The sequence below is a fragment of the Uloborus diversus genome, unplaced genomic scaffold (genome assembly GCF_026930045.1).
Source record: "Uloborus diversus isolate 005 unplaced genomic scaffold, Udiv.v.3.1 scaffold_563, whole genome shotgun sequence".
Taxonomy (NCBI): Eukaryota; Metazoa; Arthropoda; class Arachnida; order Araneae; family Uloboridae; genus Uloborus; species Uloborus diversus.
The window spans coordinates 104,570-119,859 of NW_026558751.1; the positions used below are offsets into that span (position 1 = coordinate 104,570).

The following is a 15,290-nucleotide window of genomic DNA, read 5'->3' on the forward strand; positions in this document are numbered from 1 at the left end:
CGCCCCCTAACTCCCTTTAAGAAGCAAAATATCCTTGACTCAAAAAAACGTAAAAAAGTGTTCCCCAGATTCAAACTGTCAAACTTATGAAGAAATGATAGCGTTTCACATTCTGAGGCGCCCCGATGAAATGATCACAGTGATCTCCCAAAAAATATTTTATTCGGCAAATTTTGCTGACGATTCGGCAAATACCATGATTGAAAAACATTTGACTTTCATAAGATATATCTTATCCCGAAAAATTGTCTCTGTGGAAAATGAAAGAATGCTAATATTTTACTTTCAAGACTAACAATTTAATTCAAAAAATGTGTATTATAATAGCAAATTTGCCGCCCCTGAAAAGTTTGCCGCCCTTAGGCAGCTGCCTACTCTGCCTATTGAGAAATTGGGCCCTGATAACTCCCCAGAAATTTTATTAAAATAAAGTTTTAAAAACTCAATTTTCGGGGTATCGAGGCATTAACTGAGGGGGTGGATTTAGGAATCTCCCTCGAAAATGTTTCAAAATTTAAATTTCCCAGTAATTTCTGAAAATTAGGAAACTAAAAACACATTTTGTATGTTTTTGATGATGTACGGAGAAAGGTCAGGTTTCGCCGGGAGCTGGCCCGAAAATACTTTTTGAAAATAAAGCTTAGAAACCAAAATATTCTGTCATTATACATTGAGAAGTTAGAAGAGGAGGGGTGCTCTTCTAGCTCTTCAGCTGTCCAGCCTAAAAATGCACCTTTAGGTAATGTTTGCTTACATTAAAAGAAGTGTGAAGGTGCTTAGAATCCTTTCTTCCTGGAAATATTTTGCCTTTGAGGCTCTAAAAATTCGATTTTTAACTATATTTATACATATTTTAGAAAGGGATGGAAGAGTCGTCAGCTCCTCCAAAAAACCTCCTTTTAAAGCTATCATCACGATATAAACTAAGGAGGGAGGGGGTCCTATCAAAACTCGTTTGTAGTTGAAGTCCCAAAAAATTCATTTAAGTTGTTTAAGTAAGTTAAGTGATAAGAGCTGGATAAGCTAGTTTCCGTTGACATTTTTTTCCAAATAAAAGATTTAAAAATGCAATTTTTTCCTACATATCAAGGCATTTGTGAAAGGGCACGGGAAAAGGGGTTCTCCTCCTAGTTTCGAAATTAAAGCCATAAAAACGAAAATTTAGGCTCTCTTTGGTCTTGTGAACAATAAGTATACTCTGAGAATCGCAGCATTTAGAGATCGTCCAAGTGTCTGTAGTTAATTAAACATTTTGGAAACAAAAGTTTTGTTTTGAGGATAGGGATATAATTTATCTCCCAATTAAGGCCTATACTTCTTTTTCAGTAAAATACATGTGTTAAATTTTGTTATCTTCTCATATTTTTTTCCTTAAAGAACTCCTGCAATCACAAGGCTTTGGGAGGGGCCATGACCCCCAACTAGATCCGCTCCTGGTAGCGTAGCGAGGGCTGAGAAATCAGTCAGTTGGTGAATCGTGTGCAAGACCACATAAAACAGAGTGTGGACTGCAGCTACTCCGACGTCGGGGATGGGAAGAATTAGAGCACCCACCGTACTCTCGATTTTTCTCCCTGTGACTTAGATATCATTTGCAAGATTAAAAAACCAATATGTAGTAGGCGGTTTGCAATAAGAGAGGACATTGTTAATGCTGTGCGCCAACAGGTGACCAGATTCCCTCATGGCACCAAATACTGAGGCTGATGGTATTCAGTGCACCCCACATCGTTGGTAGAGTGTGGTTACAATAGTAGGGGAGTACAATGAGGGTTTTTTGGTCCAGGTTTGTCATGTTAACTTTATGCGTGCTGAGTTATCTTTGTGCCCCGTGAAGGCCATATTTCCCTGTATTCTACCATAATAAATTAGTGTCAGTGGTGTTCCCGTCAGTTTTTCTGAGGGTATACTCCCAGTAATTTTATGCACAATATGCGTATGCGATCATATACTTAATATAACATATTTTTAAAACATGAGTGTATACCCTATATGTCTAATAAATGTTTAAGAGTATATGGCGTATATGGAATATACTCAATGGGAACACCACTGATTAGCGTTACTATTCATTGTCCACTAAGCTGGTTCAAAAATAAATGTATAAAAAAAAGTTTCTCCTAGATACCAGGACACTCCACAATATTTTTAGACTTATAAATAGTAACATACTGGCAGAATTTCAGCTTCCTATTTCAACTGAAAGAGGGTTCTCAACCCCCGCCCCCAAACTTCATAAGTATGAAGAAAGAGGCTAAAAAAAAATATATTTAACAGAAAAAACAATGCTACACATTATAATATACACTAGTAACATGCATACATTGCAATAAAACATTTACAAAAAAGAAAAACAGCTGGGGAGAATAAATTTCTAAATTTTTCTTTTTCTATGCTATGGCTAATGTTAAATTAATAGCTCCACTGAGCACCCTCTTAAAATTTGAGTAAGAAGCTAAAACTTTTACAGCGCAATACTATTAGTAAGTCTAAAGAAAAATAGGGGGTGTCCTGGACTCTAGCTGAAAAGAAGTTTTTTTATAAACACCCTAATGTCCACACATGTAGCTAACACCTTGTCCTTTTGTCTGTATATATCATTTTCCAACCGGGCTGGTATCTTCAAGAAAACAAATAGTTGCAATGACTTTTGTGCCAACCCTTTGTATTTATAAAATGTAAATTGGTGTGGTTTTGGTCTCCACCACTACCCAATTTGGAATTGGTGTGGTATAATTTCACTGCAGTGACACTATTTGCCCCCTCCCTTCCCCTGGAAAAGCTCATAACAAAATATGCTATAGAGAGCAATGCCTTCAATGGCACCTCCAGTCGCACAAGATCCTATCACACATTGCCCCCCACCCCTTCTACAATTTAATCTCCTTACAAAGTAACCCCTATCCCTTTTTTTTTAAACATTGTTATGGAATTTACTTAATGGTGGTGGTTAAATGGACATGGTGGCTTTTGTGGATTAGTTCGCATGCTGGATGAGGCCCAAAAAGCCATATGTTGATCACCGTTGCTTTAGACCTTTGTGACAATAAGAAATTCTGAGCATTTTTCCTTTCTTATTTCATTTCATCGACATTATGAAAAATAATGAATTATCTTTTTCTGCTTTTAATTCAGTAATTTTATTGAAGAAAAGAAAAAGCAAAATTCTTATGTTATTTTGCATATAGGATTGTTACTTGCAGTAAAATACATTTTGAACTTTAAAATAGCTTTGTATGTTTCATAATACATTTTTCAACATTTGAACCCGAGTGATAACTATTTTTTAAAACTTAAATCATCAAATGCATTTTACCATTTCTCAATTCTTCTGAGAACCAAATATTTAATGATATCTTTAAGATTGGAACACAGAAAAGTTTATTTGTGGACAGAGTTATGATTACTTTTTTGCATTACATTATTCTTTGAATGTTTCTTCATATGATAGCTCAATATTTTAAATTCTTACTCACTAATGTGTTTATTAATGATCATACCAATCCAAGTAGAAAATAATTTGCAACAATTACAAATACAAGAATTGGTATTTGGTATAGTATAAAATGTCAAAAGATATTGTCTGTTGAAAGAAAAAAAAGAAAAAGCGTACAAACAAAAACATATATGGAGCATTGAAATTATATTATTTATGTACTTCACATGAAGAAAAACGTTGTTTTGGAGACTCAAAAAGAAAGAAATATAGACAAGAATATAGAAAAAAATAAGTAAAATTTATTTGCAACAATAATTTTGGTTAAAAATTTTTACAACAATTAAGAGTTAAAAGTGAGCAACAATCAAAAGTACAAAACAGTAATTTTGAATAGCTGTCATCTTTATCACATTTCTTTTCCCTTTCTTCAAGTCAGTTTCCAATTAACAACTGAAAAGTAAAAAACAAATAAATAAGTTTGCATTTCAGAGGTATATGTTCAAAACAAGTTTAATGTGCACAAATCTTTGCATGTACTGCTGTCAACAAGGCAAATATGACAGTTGCCAAGGGGTCAGATATAGTTTAGGCCTTTTCCCCCTAAAAAATATGCAAAAACAATCTGTAGACAGTGGCGTACCTAGCATGGACAACACCTAGAAGCGAAAGAAACTAGTTTCGAAAAATAAGTGGAGAGCATTTAAATCCCCCCCAACTAGTATCCCTGAATATCTCTTTAAAACTTCGTTTTTTAGGACTTGAACTTCAAAATAGTTTTTGGGGAGAGCCCTAGAACCGCCCTGCCTGTAACATCAGTGAATTTATTCCGAAATTGCCTTTTTAGAACTTTAATTTTGAAAAGATAGGCGGAGGGAACTTCAAAAAGCCCCATTCCTTTCATTACACTAACGTCAACAAATATAGCCTATAATAGCGTTTTAAAGATTTCAATTTCTAAAAATTTTAGCAGAAGGCCTCTCTAATTTTTCCTCCCCACAGCATTACCAAAAACCGTCTAAAAATGCGTTCTTAAGACTATAATTAAAAAAAAAAAATCCGGGGGAGAATATACCGCCCTCCACCCCTATCCACCGAAAGCGAGATTTCTTTAGCAGTGCCCTCCTAACACTATTTTTTGGTTGCACCTTGGTAGTGTTACTGTGATTCTTCAACAGGGCCGATCCTAGGGTGTCAGCCGCCCACGTGCGAAGATCAAATGTGCCTCCCCTCAAAAGTAATTTTCATATTTTGACTAATATTCAACGCCCACATAAATCTTTCTTCAAATTTCTATATCAAGTTCTAATTAAAAAAAAAAAAAAAACAGAAGAATGATGAACTTATAAAAAGGGAGAAAAGTTAAATAGTAAGAATCTCCTTAGGTACTCGAAGAAAGTAATAAATACCAAAATTTACTAGTCACGTATTTTATAGCCTGTCTTTGGTGACATCAGAAGAAGAATGCAAGAGGGGGAGGCAGGGGGTCAGGGAAGGAGGGATTGCGCCCAGAAAATTATCGAAATTGGAGTAAAAAAAGTTTTAGTTAATCTTTGGCTGTGTTTGATTGCAAGGACAAAAGAGTCGGGCATATTCAAGGTGCATGGAAATTCTTGAAATTGATGTTATTGCAGTTTTAGGAACTTTTTCAAGACTTCAGGAAAAAGTAATTTCAGAGTATTTTCCTAAAATTCTTTCAAAATTGAAATCAATTTGAAGCTATTTTTTGTGACCATAGCTTAGGAAGGATCAGTTCTCTTCCCAAAAATTTTTCGAAACTGAAGTTTTAAACACGCCATTTTGGGTTATCTTTGTTGACGTTGCTAGAGGAAGGAAGATTCAATCGTCTTCTATCGAAAGTTTTCGAAATTGAAGTTTAAAATGCAAATGTAGGCTTTCTTTGGTGATGGTAGGGGATCTTTCAGCTTTTCTCCTGTAATTTCTCGGCACCTATTGTTTCAAAAACCGATTTTTTGGCTATATCTGAAAATGATAGGGGAAACGCAAAAATATTCCGAACCGAAATTTTTTTGGAACTAAAATCTTTTTTAGGCAATTTTTAGGAAGAATATGTTTTGGGGCTCCTAAGCGGATATTTCTAAAAGTGCAATTTTATACTATCCTTGGTGACGTTAACGAAACTGGGAAGCTTTGACGGGTCTTTTGGATATTTTTCGATATTAAGAGCCAGTTTTTAAAAGAGTCAGACAGGTCAGATCATGCCATTTTTGATTTTGCAAAAAATTTTAGTGGTTTCTTTGAATGATTTTAGAAGACACATATCTTTTCTTTTCTTAGAAAAATTTTTTTTATGACCTACAAAAACACTGAAAGTTGGTCTTAACTTAGGGTTTTTCTCACACATATCGACATTTTTTAATAATTCAATTATGTCTGCGCATGGAGCATCAGCAAAAGTAATCTTTGTGATTACACCATGATATTTAGTGCCTCAAATGAAATATATCACAAATTTTATGGCTGACCTTCAGTGGACCCTGGCAAGGGTGGCTAAACTGACGAAGTAAGTGAAAATGTGTCATGTTTGAGGCATCTCGGTTCCATGCACTGCGGTTCAACCATAGTTTTTATGAGCAATTTGTGTAGCGATATATATAAATTATTAAATAGGCTCATTAAAATGCATGGTTAATGCTCAATGCTAAGAAAAAAGAGCAGTTTTGTCATCAAAATATGATAAAATGTGTACTTTTTAGGGGCTTGTATCTCAGTGCACTGAGGGTCAGTATAGAACACACTGCTTGCATTTCAAACTAGAGTATGTGTATTTTCACAATCAAGTGACAGAACTATTGGCAAATTATTTTCAAGAACACAATATGTATTTCAAAATAGTAAAATGAAGGCTTAGAAGGCTAAAAATGTACAGTCTTGAGCAAAGAAGAGACCGAGGGGACACGACTCAATTGTTTAAATTTATTAAAACGAAAGATGTTACGGGGCTAAAGTTTAGCACTGAAAACAGGCCAAGGGGTCATTGTTTTAAGCTATTTAAATCTCAGGCTAACATGGATATTAAGAAAAATTATTATTTTAGCAGGGTAGTGGAACCTTGGAACAGCTTACCGGAAGAGGTGGTAATGAGCAAAGGAGTAGACAGTTTTAAGAGGGCCATTGATCTTCACTGGGGATTGTAAATTGACTAGGACCAGTCTAGCTGGGCACAGAGCCTGTTGCTGGTCGTCACTTTTGTATTTGTATTTGTATATATACGGTTTAAACTTTGCTCCAGGGATTTCCAGATACTATTTAAAAAACTAATATGATCAAAAACGTACCATAAAAGATTTATAGACTTGCAAATGGACTAATTATGCTTACTCACATACTTTATAATATGATCACTAGAAGCAAAGTTTTAAAAAAAGGTTACTATTGCGGTAAAAATGTAAGTTATATTTGTAACACTTTTTTGAAGGTGTTTTAGGTATATTTTTAATTATTTTAATTAAGATAGCCCTTTTTTCATTTGTACTGTACATTATAGTTTGTTGACATTTGTTTAGTCTGTGCATTATAGTGACAAAAATTATTTTCTCTGCACATGATAGCAAACAACTACTAAGTCATATTTTATTACTTATGATAAAAGCATTACTATGACATTATAAAACAAGGGTATTGTTCAGACGAAGGGGGTGAGAAAAGATTGTTCCCACAGACTTTAGTTTTAGATCATATTACCGATCTCAGAATGTCTTAATGCAAGTAGGGATTATTATGAACCCCAGCTTCCTTGGCTGGTTTCCAAGTAAAGAAAATGCAAAAGAAAAGTTCTGTACAAATAGAAATTGATGTTACACAACTAAAAGAAGTTGCTAACATCATAAAAACATTTAAATGGTACAAATAGCAACTAGAATCGGAGACACACGCTTTAGGGTTACAAAGGACTTTTGATAATTAAGTAAAAAAAACGACCTTATTATTGAGAAGACATCAAACAAAACATAAGAAGTCTTTTCATCCACAAGCTAATTTTTGTTTGCTTATTGCATGAAAGTTAATATTTTATTTGCAGCTAAGAATAGTTTATAGCCAAGGAATACTTACCGCCACTTAATTAGAAATAGCGTAATCATCAGCAGAACTTCCTCCACAGCATGTAAAGAATGGTCATCACTACAGGCATTCTTATTTGTAATCTCCATTCACAATCTCTGAAATTTGAAGCAAAATTTTTAATCATAAGATAAAACTGTAATTTAATAACAGAAATCAAAAGAATGTAATGACTGCATTTATGCAAAGTATAAGAAACGAGAAATATTAAATAAGTGCTTTCTTTTTGAAAGGGGCGGATCCACGGATATCATGACTTTAATTGACCAAATATAGTCTAAATTGCTTTTTTTTTTTGACCTTTTTTTCTTCATGCCTAATTTTCTTATATTCAAATAAATTTAACACAAGTGCGGCATATTTGTAGCATAATTCAATAAATTACCTAACTGCATGTACATGTGTGTGCGTTGCTATTCATCTCTTTTATATTTTTCTTAATCTTTACCAATATATACACTCTAGCTTAGTGGCAGATCTAGCCAATCATTTTGGGAGAGACCATCCAAAATTTTTGAACTCTTCAGATATTTTATTAAAATGAAATTTTAAAAACTCAATTTTAAACATGTTTGTACTTTGTACCTAAAATTATTTGCACTTTATGATTACATTTATAAAGTTATTTAAAAAAAAATTTAACAGTTTCATTTTCAGCTAATCGATGAAATACAACTCAAATTCAAAATAATAGAATACTTCCCACATTTTGGAAAAAAGTTTATTCCAACCAAATATAAGTGCAAATTAGGCATTTAAATGAATATGCTACCTTTCTTAGACATTAAAGTGTGAATTTCATCTCAAATATACTCAATTAAAAAAATCTTAGACAGAATAATCCAAACGTTTATAGTGATGAAGATTTACATTGAGTCAAAAAATTAGAATATTCAAATTAAAGGGGGGGAAAACACTTTCAAAAGAAACAACATTAATACTAGAATGCATCTCTTTTTGCTGAATTCGATGCTTTAATCTTTTTTCTCACATGGATTCTACCACCTATTTGCATTAATCGTTTCTGACACTGTTTCCATACTCTCTTCAATGCGGCAACAAGCTAAATTTTGTTGGCGGGGCACCAGATCTTGAACGGATTTATTTAGATTTGATGGTACCACAAATTCTTGATTGTATTGAGATTGGCAGAGTTGCTTTACCAGTTCAATACCGAAATTCCTCTTTCTGTTTAAAATCTATGAGTCGATTTAGAGATGTGACACGGAGTAGAACCTTGCTGGAAGATAAAATGTGTCGCTAAATGGGTAACTGCTGTGCCTCAGATGAAGTATCATTTAGTATTATTGATTAACAGCGGAAATCACGCATTGTTTTATTTTATGATATATATAACTTCCCAATTCCAGCAGCTGTCATGCACCCACAAACCAAGAAGGATGTGACAAAGTGGAGAAAACCTCTTACACAAGATTTCTCATACGCTTTTCCTTTTAAACCTCAAACCCAAACACCTTTTTTTGTTTACAGATATTTCAAAAATGATTCATCACTGAATATAATACTTTTCCAACGTTGTTGCCCCTGTTTGAGGTTGCCCCTGATCTCCTCTTTTTTCGACAGATATTACAAATAAATATGCATCACTGAATAAAATGTCTTTTCAGTCTTGTTGCACCCAAATGAGCTTCTCTTTGTTCCAGGATAGTTGTGTACTTTTCTGCTTCATGTTTATCTTTGGTCTTACTTCATAGATCCGCAATTAAAACTGCAGTTTATGCAACCATCCAAGTGTAGTTGGCGTGGATAAGATAACTATACATTCTGTCCAACACTTATGGACATAAGAAGCATTTTCAAACGATTATTTTGGACAATTTACTTTAATTTGAATTCATCTCTGCCAGGTGTTACAATTTTTCTACCTCTTGTGTGATAAATGCGAGACATAAGTATTCTTATTAGGATTTTTTCGTTTTTCATTTTTTTTTAAATAAAAATATTTCTGTTCAGTATTTTTCTTAAACATTTTATTCAGCTCAATATCAATAGTTTATGTTTAATTTGAACTATGAATCGTGTTGATACCTCAATTGGTTAATTTTTAATTGTTGCATTAGGATGCTCTCTTAACCAATACACGTTCACTTTTATGGGCCTATGAGAGGTCATGTCAGCTTTGTCAGAAAGAGAGCAGGGATCCTTGGAAGAAACCTGCTCTGAATGATAGTAATATAAGTTTTGAAAACTCTATAGGGGGAGGAAATCTGAAGACCTACTGACAAAGGGGCCCATATTTACCTTCGACGACCTTGTGAATTCTTCCCTTTGACTACAGTTAAAAATTAAATAACTCTTTGAACAATGCAGAAAACATCTTAAAACTTCAAACATTCACCCATCACACAGAGCTATGAAAGATTACGTATTGTTAAGTCAGTATTTTAATTTCTCTGTAATGAAGTCCCGTATTTTCTTTATAAAAGATATATCGAACAGATAGAAATCTAAATATTGTTATTGCGGTAGTAGATATATATCGATTTATGATGGTACATCGGTATATTGCCCAGCCCTAGTGATGTATGAAAATGAAAAAGTGAAGATGCAGTAGTAATGTTATTGTGGGACGGGGAGGAGTAGAGTAGTAATTGCCCTCCCACCGATTATTTTAAATCACAGGCCCGGACGCAGTGGTACCCCCATTATTGAAACTCTGCACATGCCTCTGGTACATAATAAAATTTGAGTTTGGAATAGAATATCGATTATATCAAAGTAAGCCCTAAATTTTAAAAACATTGTTGATGCTACTTGAGCAAGCGAGGTTTTAGACTTATATATTAACTAGCAAAAATTCCCGGCGTTGCCTGGGTCAATAATAATTGTGAGAAACAATCACTACTTTCTTTCGTTTTGTTTTAACTGAAAGAACTCAAAACACACCGCTTTGACGCGATTAAAAATCGAGCTTCTTCCTTACCCATAAAAGTAAAATAGCAATAAGTATAAAGAACAAACGAGTACAGTAGAAGACCGTTATAACGCACACCTTGGGACCAGAGATTTTGCGTTATACAGGTTTTGGCGTTATATAAGTCATTTCACAAATTTTGAAACTAATATTCAAAATATATCTATATTAGCACTTCAGAATGAGTTCTATCTGCAATGAGTATTAAAACACTAATTATACAACTAATCATTCATAAATAAACATGCTTTACCATTAAAAGGAAGTGAATTATCCTGCACTTCTGTCAGCTTCATGGTTTGCATTAACAGCTGCATTTTCAAGAGCCATCTGATATTTTCTCTTTACTGTGAATATTAATTTTCATTTAAAAGCTTTGAATTAAGCTGGAAAGATGAAAAACTGTTTCAAAATTTAATTTTCCTAACAATTTTTATGTTAGCAAGGCAAAACAAAGGAATTTTTTAAACTTAAAAACCTATTGTTTACTTCTGAAAAGTTGTGCAGTTTATAGAGAATTGCGTTATATAAGTCGGCGCTGTTTCTCTAAGTGTGCAAAAAGTAGAGTTTCCAAATGTTTGAAATAAAGTAGAAAAAAGTAGAGTTTCCAAATGACTTTAAACCAGGGTTGGACGAATTGGACCCAATTGGGTTGGACCCAATGGTTTTTTTGAAAAAAACCCATTATTTAGCCCACTTTTGGGTTTTTTAAAATTTTCTGAGAAGTTTAAAAAAAATTAATTTAAATACTTTCATAATTTAAATTTCTTTTTTATTTGTTCTTCATCACAGACAATGAACACAAAAAATGAATTTTGAACTTTAATAGTATTTCTTAATACTTAACAGCATTAAAAAAATACTTCAAAGATTTTAAATAAATATATTTAACTTTTTTTCTTTAACTGGTCAATAAATAACTCAAATTATCTTGACTGAGTCCTGTCTCGTCTGATTTTCTCAATATTTGTAGATTGTACAGAGGAAACTACTCTAGTTAAAAGGCTTTCAGGTGAATTATTTTCTGCAAACCAACACGTCACAAATCTCGAATAAACACAAGGTATTAAAGTCAGACCAAACAACGTAAGTAGAAGCACAAATTTGTAAATTACAGCAGACACGTGTTTCGGCGTTACAGGGAACGCCTTTTTCAATGCAAAATTAATGAGCATATGGATGAAAAGACATCCGACAAAAGCCGACAAGGTATATTTTTAGAAATTAACAGGTTTCTCAAACGGTCAACAGAAAACAGAACAGGATGTACAGTATTTTCATTATCTTCGAAAAAGTTTAATATTTCTTACTCTGTACACAGAAGTAGAAAAACAGGCAACATTCAATTCAAAGAAATGTGTTGATTAAGCTGGAATTCAGTAAAAACTGATTTAAACTACTTGAGGTTCAACAGTAGTTTTGCATAACAAAATGATATACAATAAAGTAATATGCAAAAAAAAAATGTAGTAATTAAAAACGGACAATAGATTTTATCACTCGAGAAGTAACTTTGCCTTAACTGTTGGTAATAATGGAAACTAAAAAAAATCTGAAGCTTCACCATTCTTGGGTTTTGTAGTCTTTTATACTTTTCTTCAGAATATGCTGAATTTTAACTAGTTTTCCAGCTTTTTTTACCCGAAGACAATTTTTGCACTTTGTCTATACATTACGCTACAATATGCTACAAGTACCCCCACATTTTCCCTAAAAAAAGACAAAAAAAACCACATTTCTTTTAAAAAAACCCAACTTTAGTTGGGTTTTTTTAAAAGAAATGTTGAATGAAAAAGAAAATGATGAATTTTTTAAAAGAAATTTTATTTAAAAAAACTCAACTTCAGTTGGGTTTTTTTAAATAAAACCCAAAAAACCCTGGGTCCATGGGCTTTCTAAAAAAAACCTGGGTTTTTGCCAACCCTGCTTTAAACTTATGTTTGCTCCGGAGAAGCCTTGATTCAAAAATTTCATTATGATTACTTTTAATATTGCTGTTGTTAGGCACAGAATTTTTGTAACAATGGGTTTTATATTTAATCATTTAATGGAGAAATTACATGACATTTACTGTTTTCCATCATAACGTTTTTAAACTAAGCTTTTTAGGAATAAATAATAGCCTAAGTTGCTCCCTGATAATGTAGCTATCTTGGTGGAAAAATAGTTAAAATGGGTCCAGTAGTTTTTAAGATTACCCCGGACATACATACAAAAGTAGTCATTTATGTATATAGATGAGGATAAAAATCCTAAGATAGCAATAAATGTCATGCTTGCTGCAGAGAAGCCTTTATTCAAAATTTTCATTATGATTACTTTTAATATTGAATATTTCTGTTGTTAGGCAACAAACTTTTGTAACAATCGGTTTTATATTAATCATTTAATGGGGAAATTACATGACATTTACTGTTTTTGATCATAACGTTTTTAAACTACGATTTTTAGGAATAAATTATAGCCTAAGTTGCTCCCTGATAATGTAGTTATCTATGGTGAAAAAATGGTTAAAATCGGTTCAGTAGTTTTGAAGATTACGCTGGACATACATACATACAGAAGTAGCCATTTATGTATAAAGATAAGTGCATTAAATTTACCTATAATTGTTAGTTTTTTGATGAGATGAGGCTACGAAAATGTTTTTTTCAAATCTAATTAGGTTTGTAAACAACAAAAATGACTTTCAAATACAGTAGAAGACCGTAATAAAGCACACCTTGGGACCAGAGCTTTTTCGTTATACAGGTTTTGGCATTATATAGGTCATTTCACAAATTTTGAAACTAATATTCAGAATATATATATTAGCACTTCAGAATTAGTTCTATCTGCAATGAGTATTAAAACACAACTAATCATTCACAAATAAATATGCTTTACATTTAAAAGAAAGTGAATTATCCTTCACTTCTGCCAGTTTCATAGTTTGCATAACAGCTGCATTTTCAAGAGCCATCTGATATTTTCTCTTTTTACTGTGAATATTGATTTTCATTTAAAAGCTTTGAATTAAGCTGGAAAGATGAAAAACTTTCATAATTCAATTTTCCTAACAACTTTTATATTAGCAAGGCAAAACAAAGGGATTTTTTAAACTTAAAAACCTATTGTTTACTTCTGAAAAGTTGTGCGGTTTATAGAGAATTGCGTTACATAGGTCGGCGTTATAAAGGTATTCTACTGTATATACATCTATGTACTACTTATGTGATATTGATTCATACCAAAATAAGTTAAAAAATTAGCACATCTACATTAAAATATTCTATCCAACATTTTCATAGCTTTCTTCTTATTAGCAAAATTTTTTAATCTTTGAGTTACACAGCAAAATCTGTACTATCAATAATTTACATGATACAATACAATGATATGTAAAAAGAACTGAATTTGTCAAAAGGAAAAAGACAAATTTCAACTCAAAATTTATTCTTAAATAACAAGTAGACAAAATGAAATTTTAAAAGATTAAGCATAATAAGTAACAAATCTGGCTAATCATATTAGTACTTGAACTAGAGAAAACGGTTAACAAACAGAAAAAAACACACAATAACAATTTTTAAATAAAATGCTTACGAAAGAATATGTTTTTTTTTTCTATTCAGCCTGAATTTCAATTATATTAAGAAAATATCATAATACTTACGACTTACGTAGAAAACCACAAGTAGATTTCTCACGAATCGCCATGTTGTTAAGCAAAAACAAGACAACATTCTGGAACTTCCGGTTGACATCGAAATCAATCAGTTGGATCAAACTATAACTATTTCTAATAATACTATTGACGCCAAGCTGGCAACCCGGCGCTAATTGCTTTATGGCAACCCATGGACAACTCCTTTGGAATGCCGCGGTTAGCCTATTGTTATAGCTTGGGTCAAGTTTTCCTCGAATGAGACGCCCTCTGGGTTCCACTCGATCCCGCTAACAAGCCTAGTGATTTAAAACAAAAATGAATCTTGAACATTATGAATAGACTGTTCTTGAAAATAAAATTCATTTTTTTGCAGTGAAATATGCCGAAGAAAAAAATCTCTATTCTTCAAGAACAATATCTGACCCCCCCCCCCAAACATTTTCCCTAGCGGACGTTTTAGTAAACTTAAAATAACTTTTTCCTGTGTTGCTTTTTTTTTCGGTTATTAACCTTTATTTTCTCTTATAAATTATCAGAAGCGAGAGTTTTATGATCGTAATTTTACAAGTTGTTGGTAGGTACTATTATAGTTCGGTAATGTTTTAATTTTTGTTACTGACAATTACAAACTGTTCTGTTATTTAACTTAGTTGTTAAAATTACATATAATCGATAGAAAGTGCATTGTAAGATTATTCAAGCCGGTTTGTTTGATTACTTAGCTGATGTGAATTATTGTTTCGTATGATAATTAATTTGATATTGTTCCCGTTTTCGTGTCCAAATACGTATGCTTGAATGTTGTATTATGGTTAGGAATAGATATTTCATCAATTATTGCTCCTATTATTTTAATAAATCTAGAGAATCTTCTTTTATGTCGTTTTTAATTTTTTGTGGTTTCTATATCAATGAGTTCTTATTGCAGCTACATTTTCTATTTTTCTAATGAAGCATTTCACGCTTTAACCAAAAAGCATGAATTCTTGCAGTTATACCAGCCACATTAATTTTTTATGAAGCTAATTTAATTGGAATGTACCTAACATTTTATTATTTTATGAAAATTAGTAGACTGCAGTAAAAACAGGGGTGCACCGGATATCTGGTGTGCGGCTAAGTTTTTTACTATCCGGTTGGACTTGGTTTCCGATACGGACAGGATATCCGGCAAATTTTTGCAGGAT

The 15,290-nt window shown here is 32.6% G+C and overlaps 1 long non-coding RNA gene across 1 annotated transcript; it reads right to left on the reverse strand.

The window, feature by feature from the left end:
* Positions 1–3,752: 3,752 nt before the first annotated feature.
* LOC129233630 (uncharacterized) lies at positions 3,753–14,199 on the reverse strand. The gene is made up of 4 exons (XR_008581471.1): positions 14,110–14,199; positions 10,708–10,840; positions 7,511–7,617; positions 3,753–3,889 (listed from the first exon to the last, which is right to left on the reverse strand). It is a non-coding gene; the product is annotated as an uncharacterized LOC129233630 (long non-coding RNA).
* Positions 14,200–15,290: the final 1,091 nt, after the last annotated feature.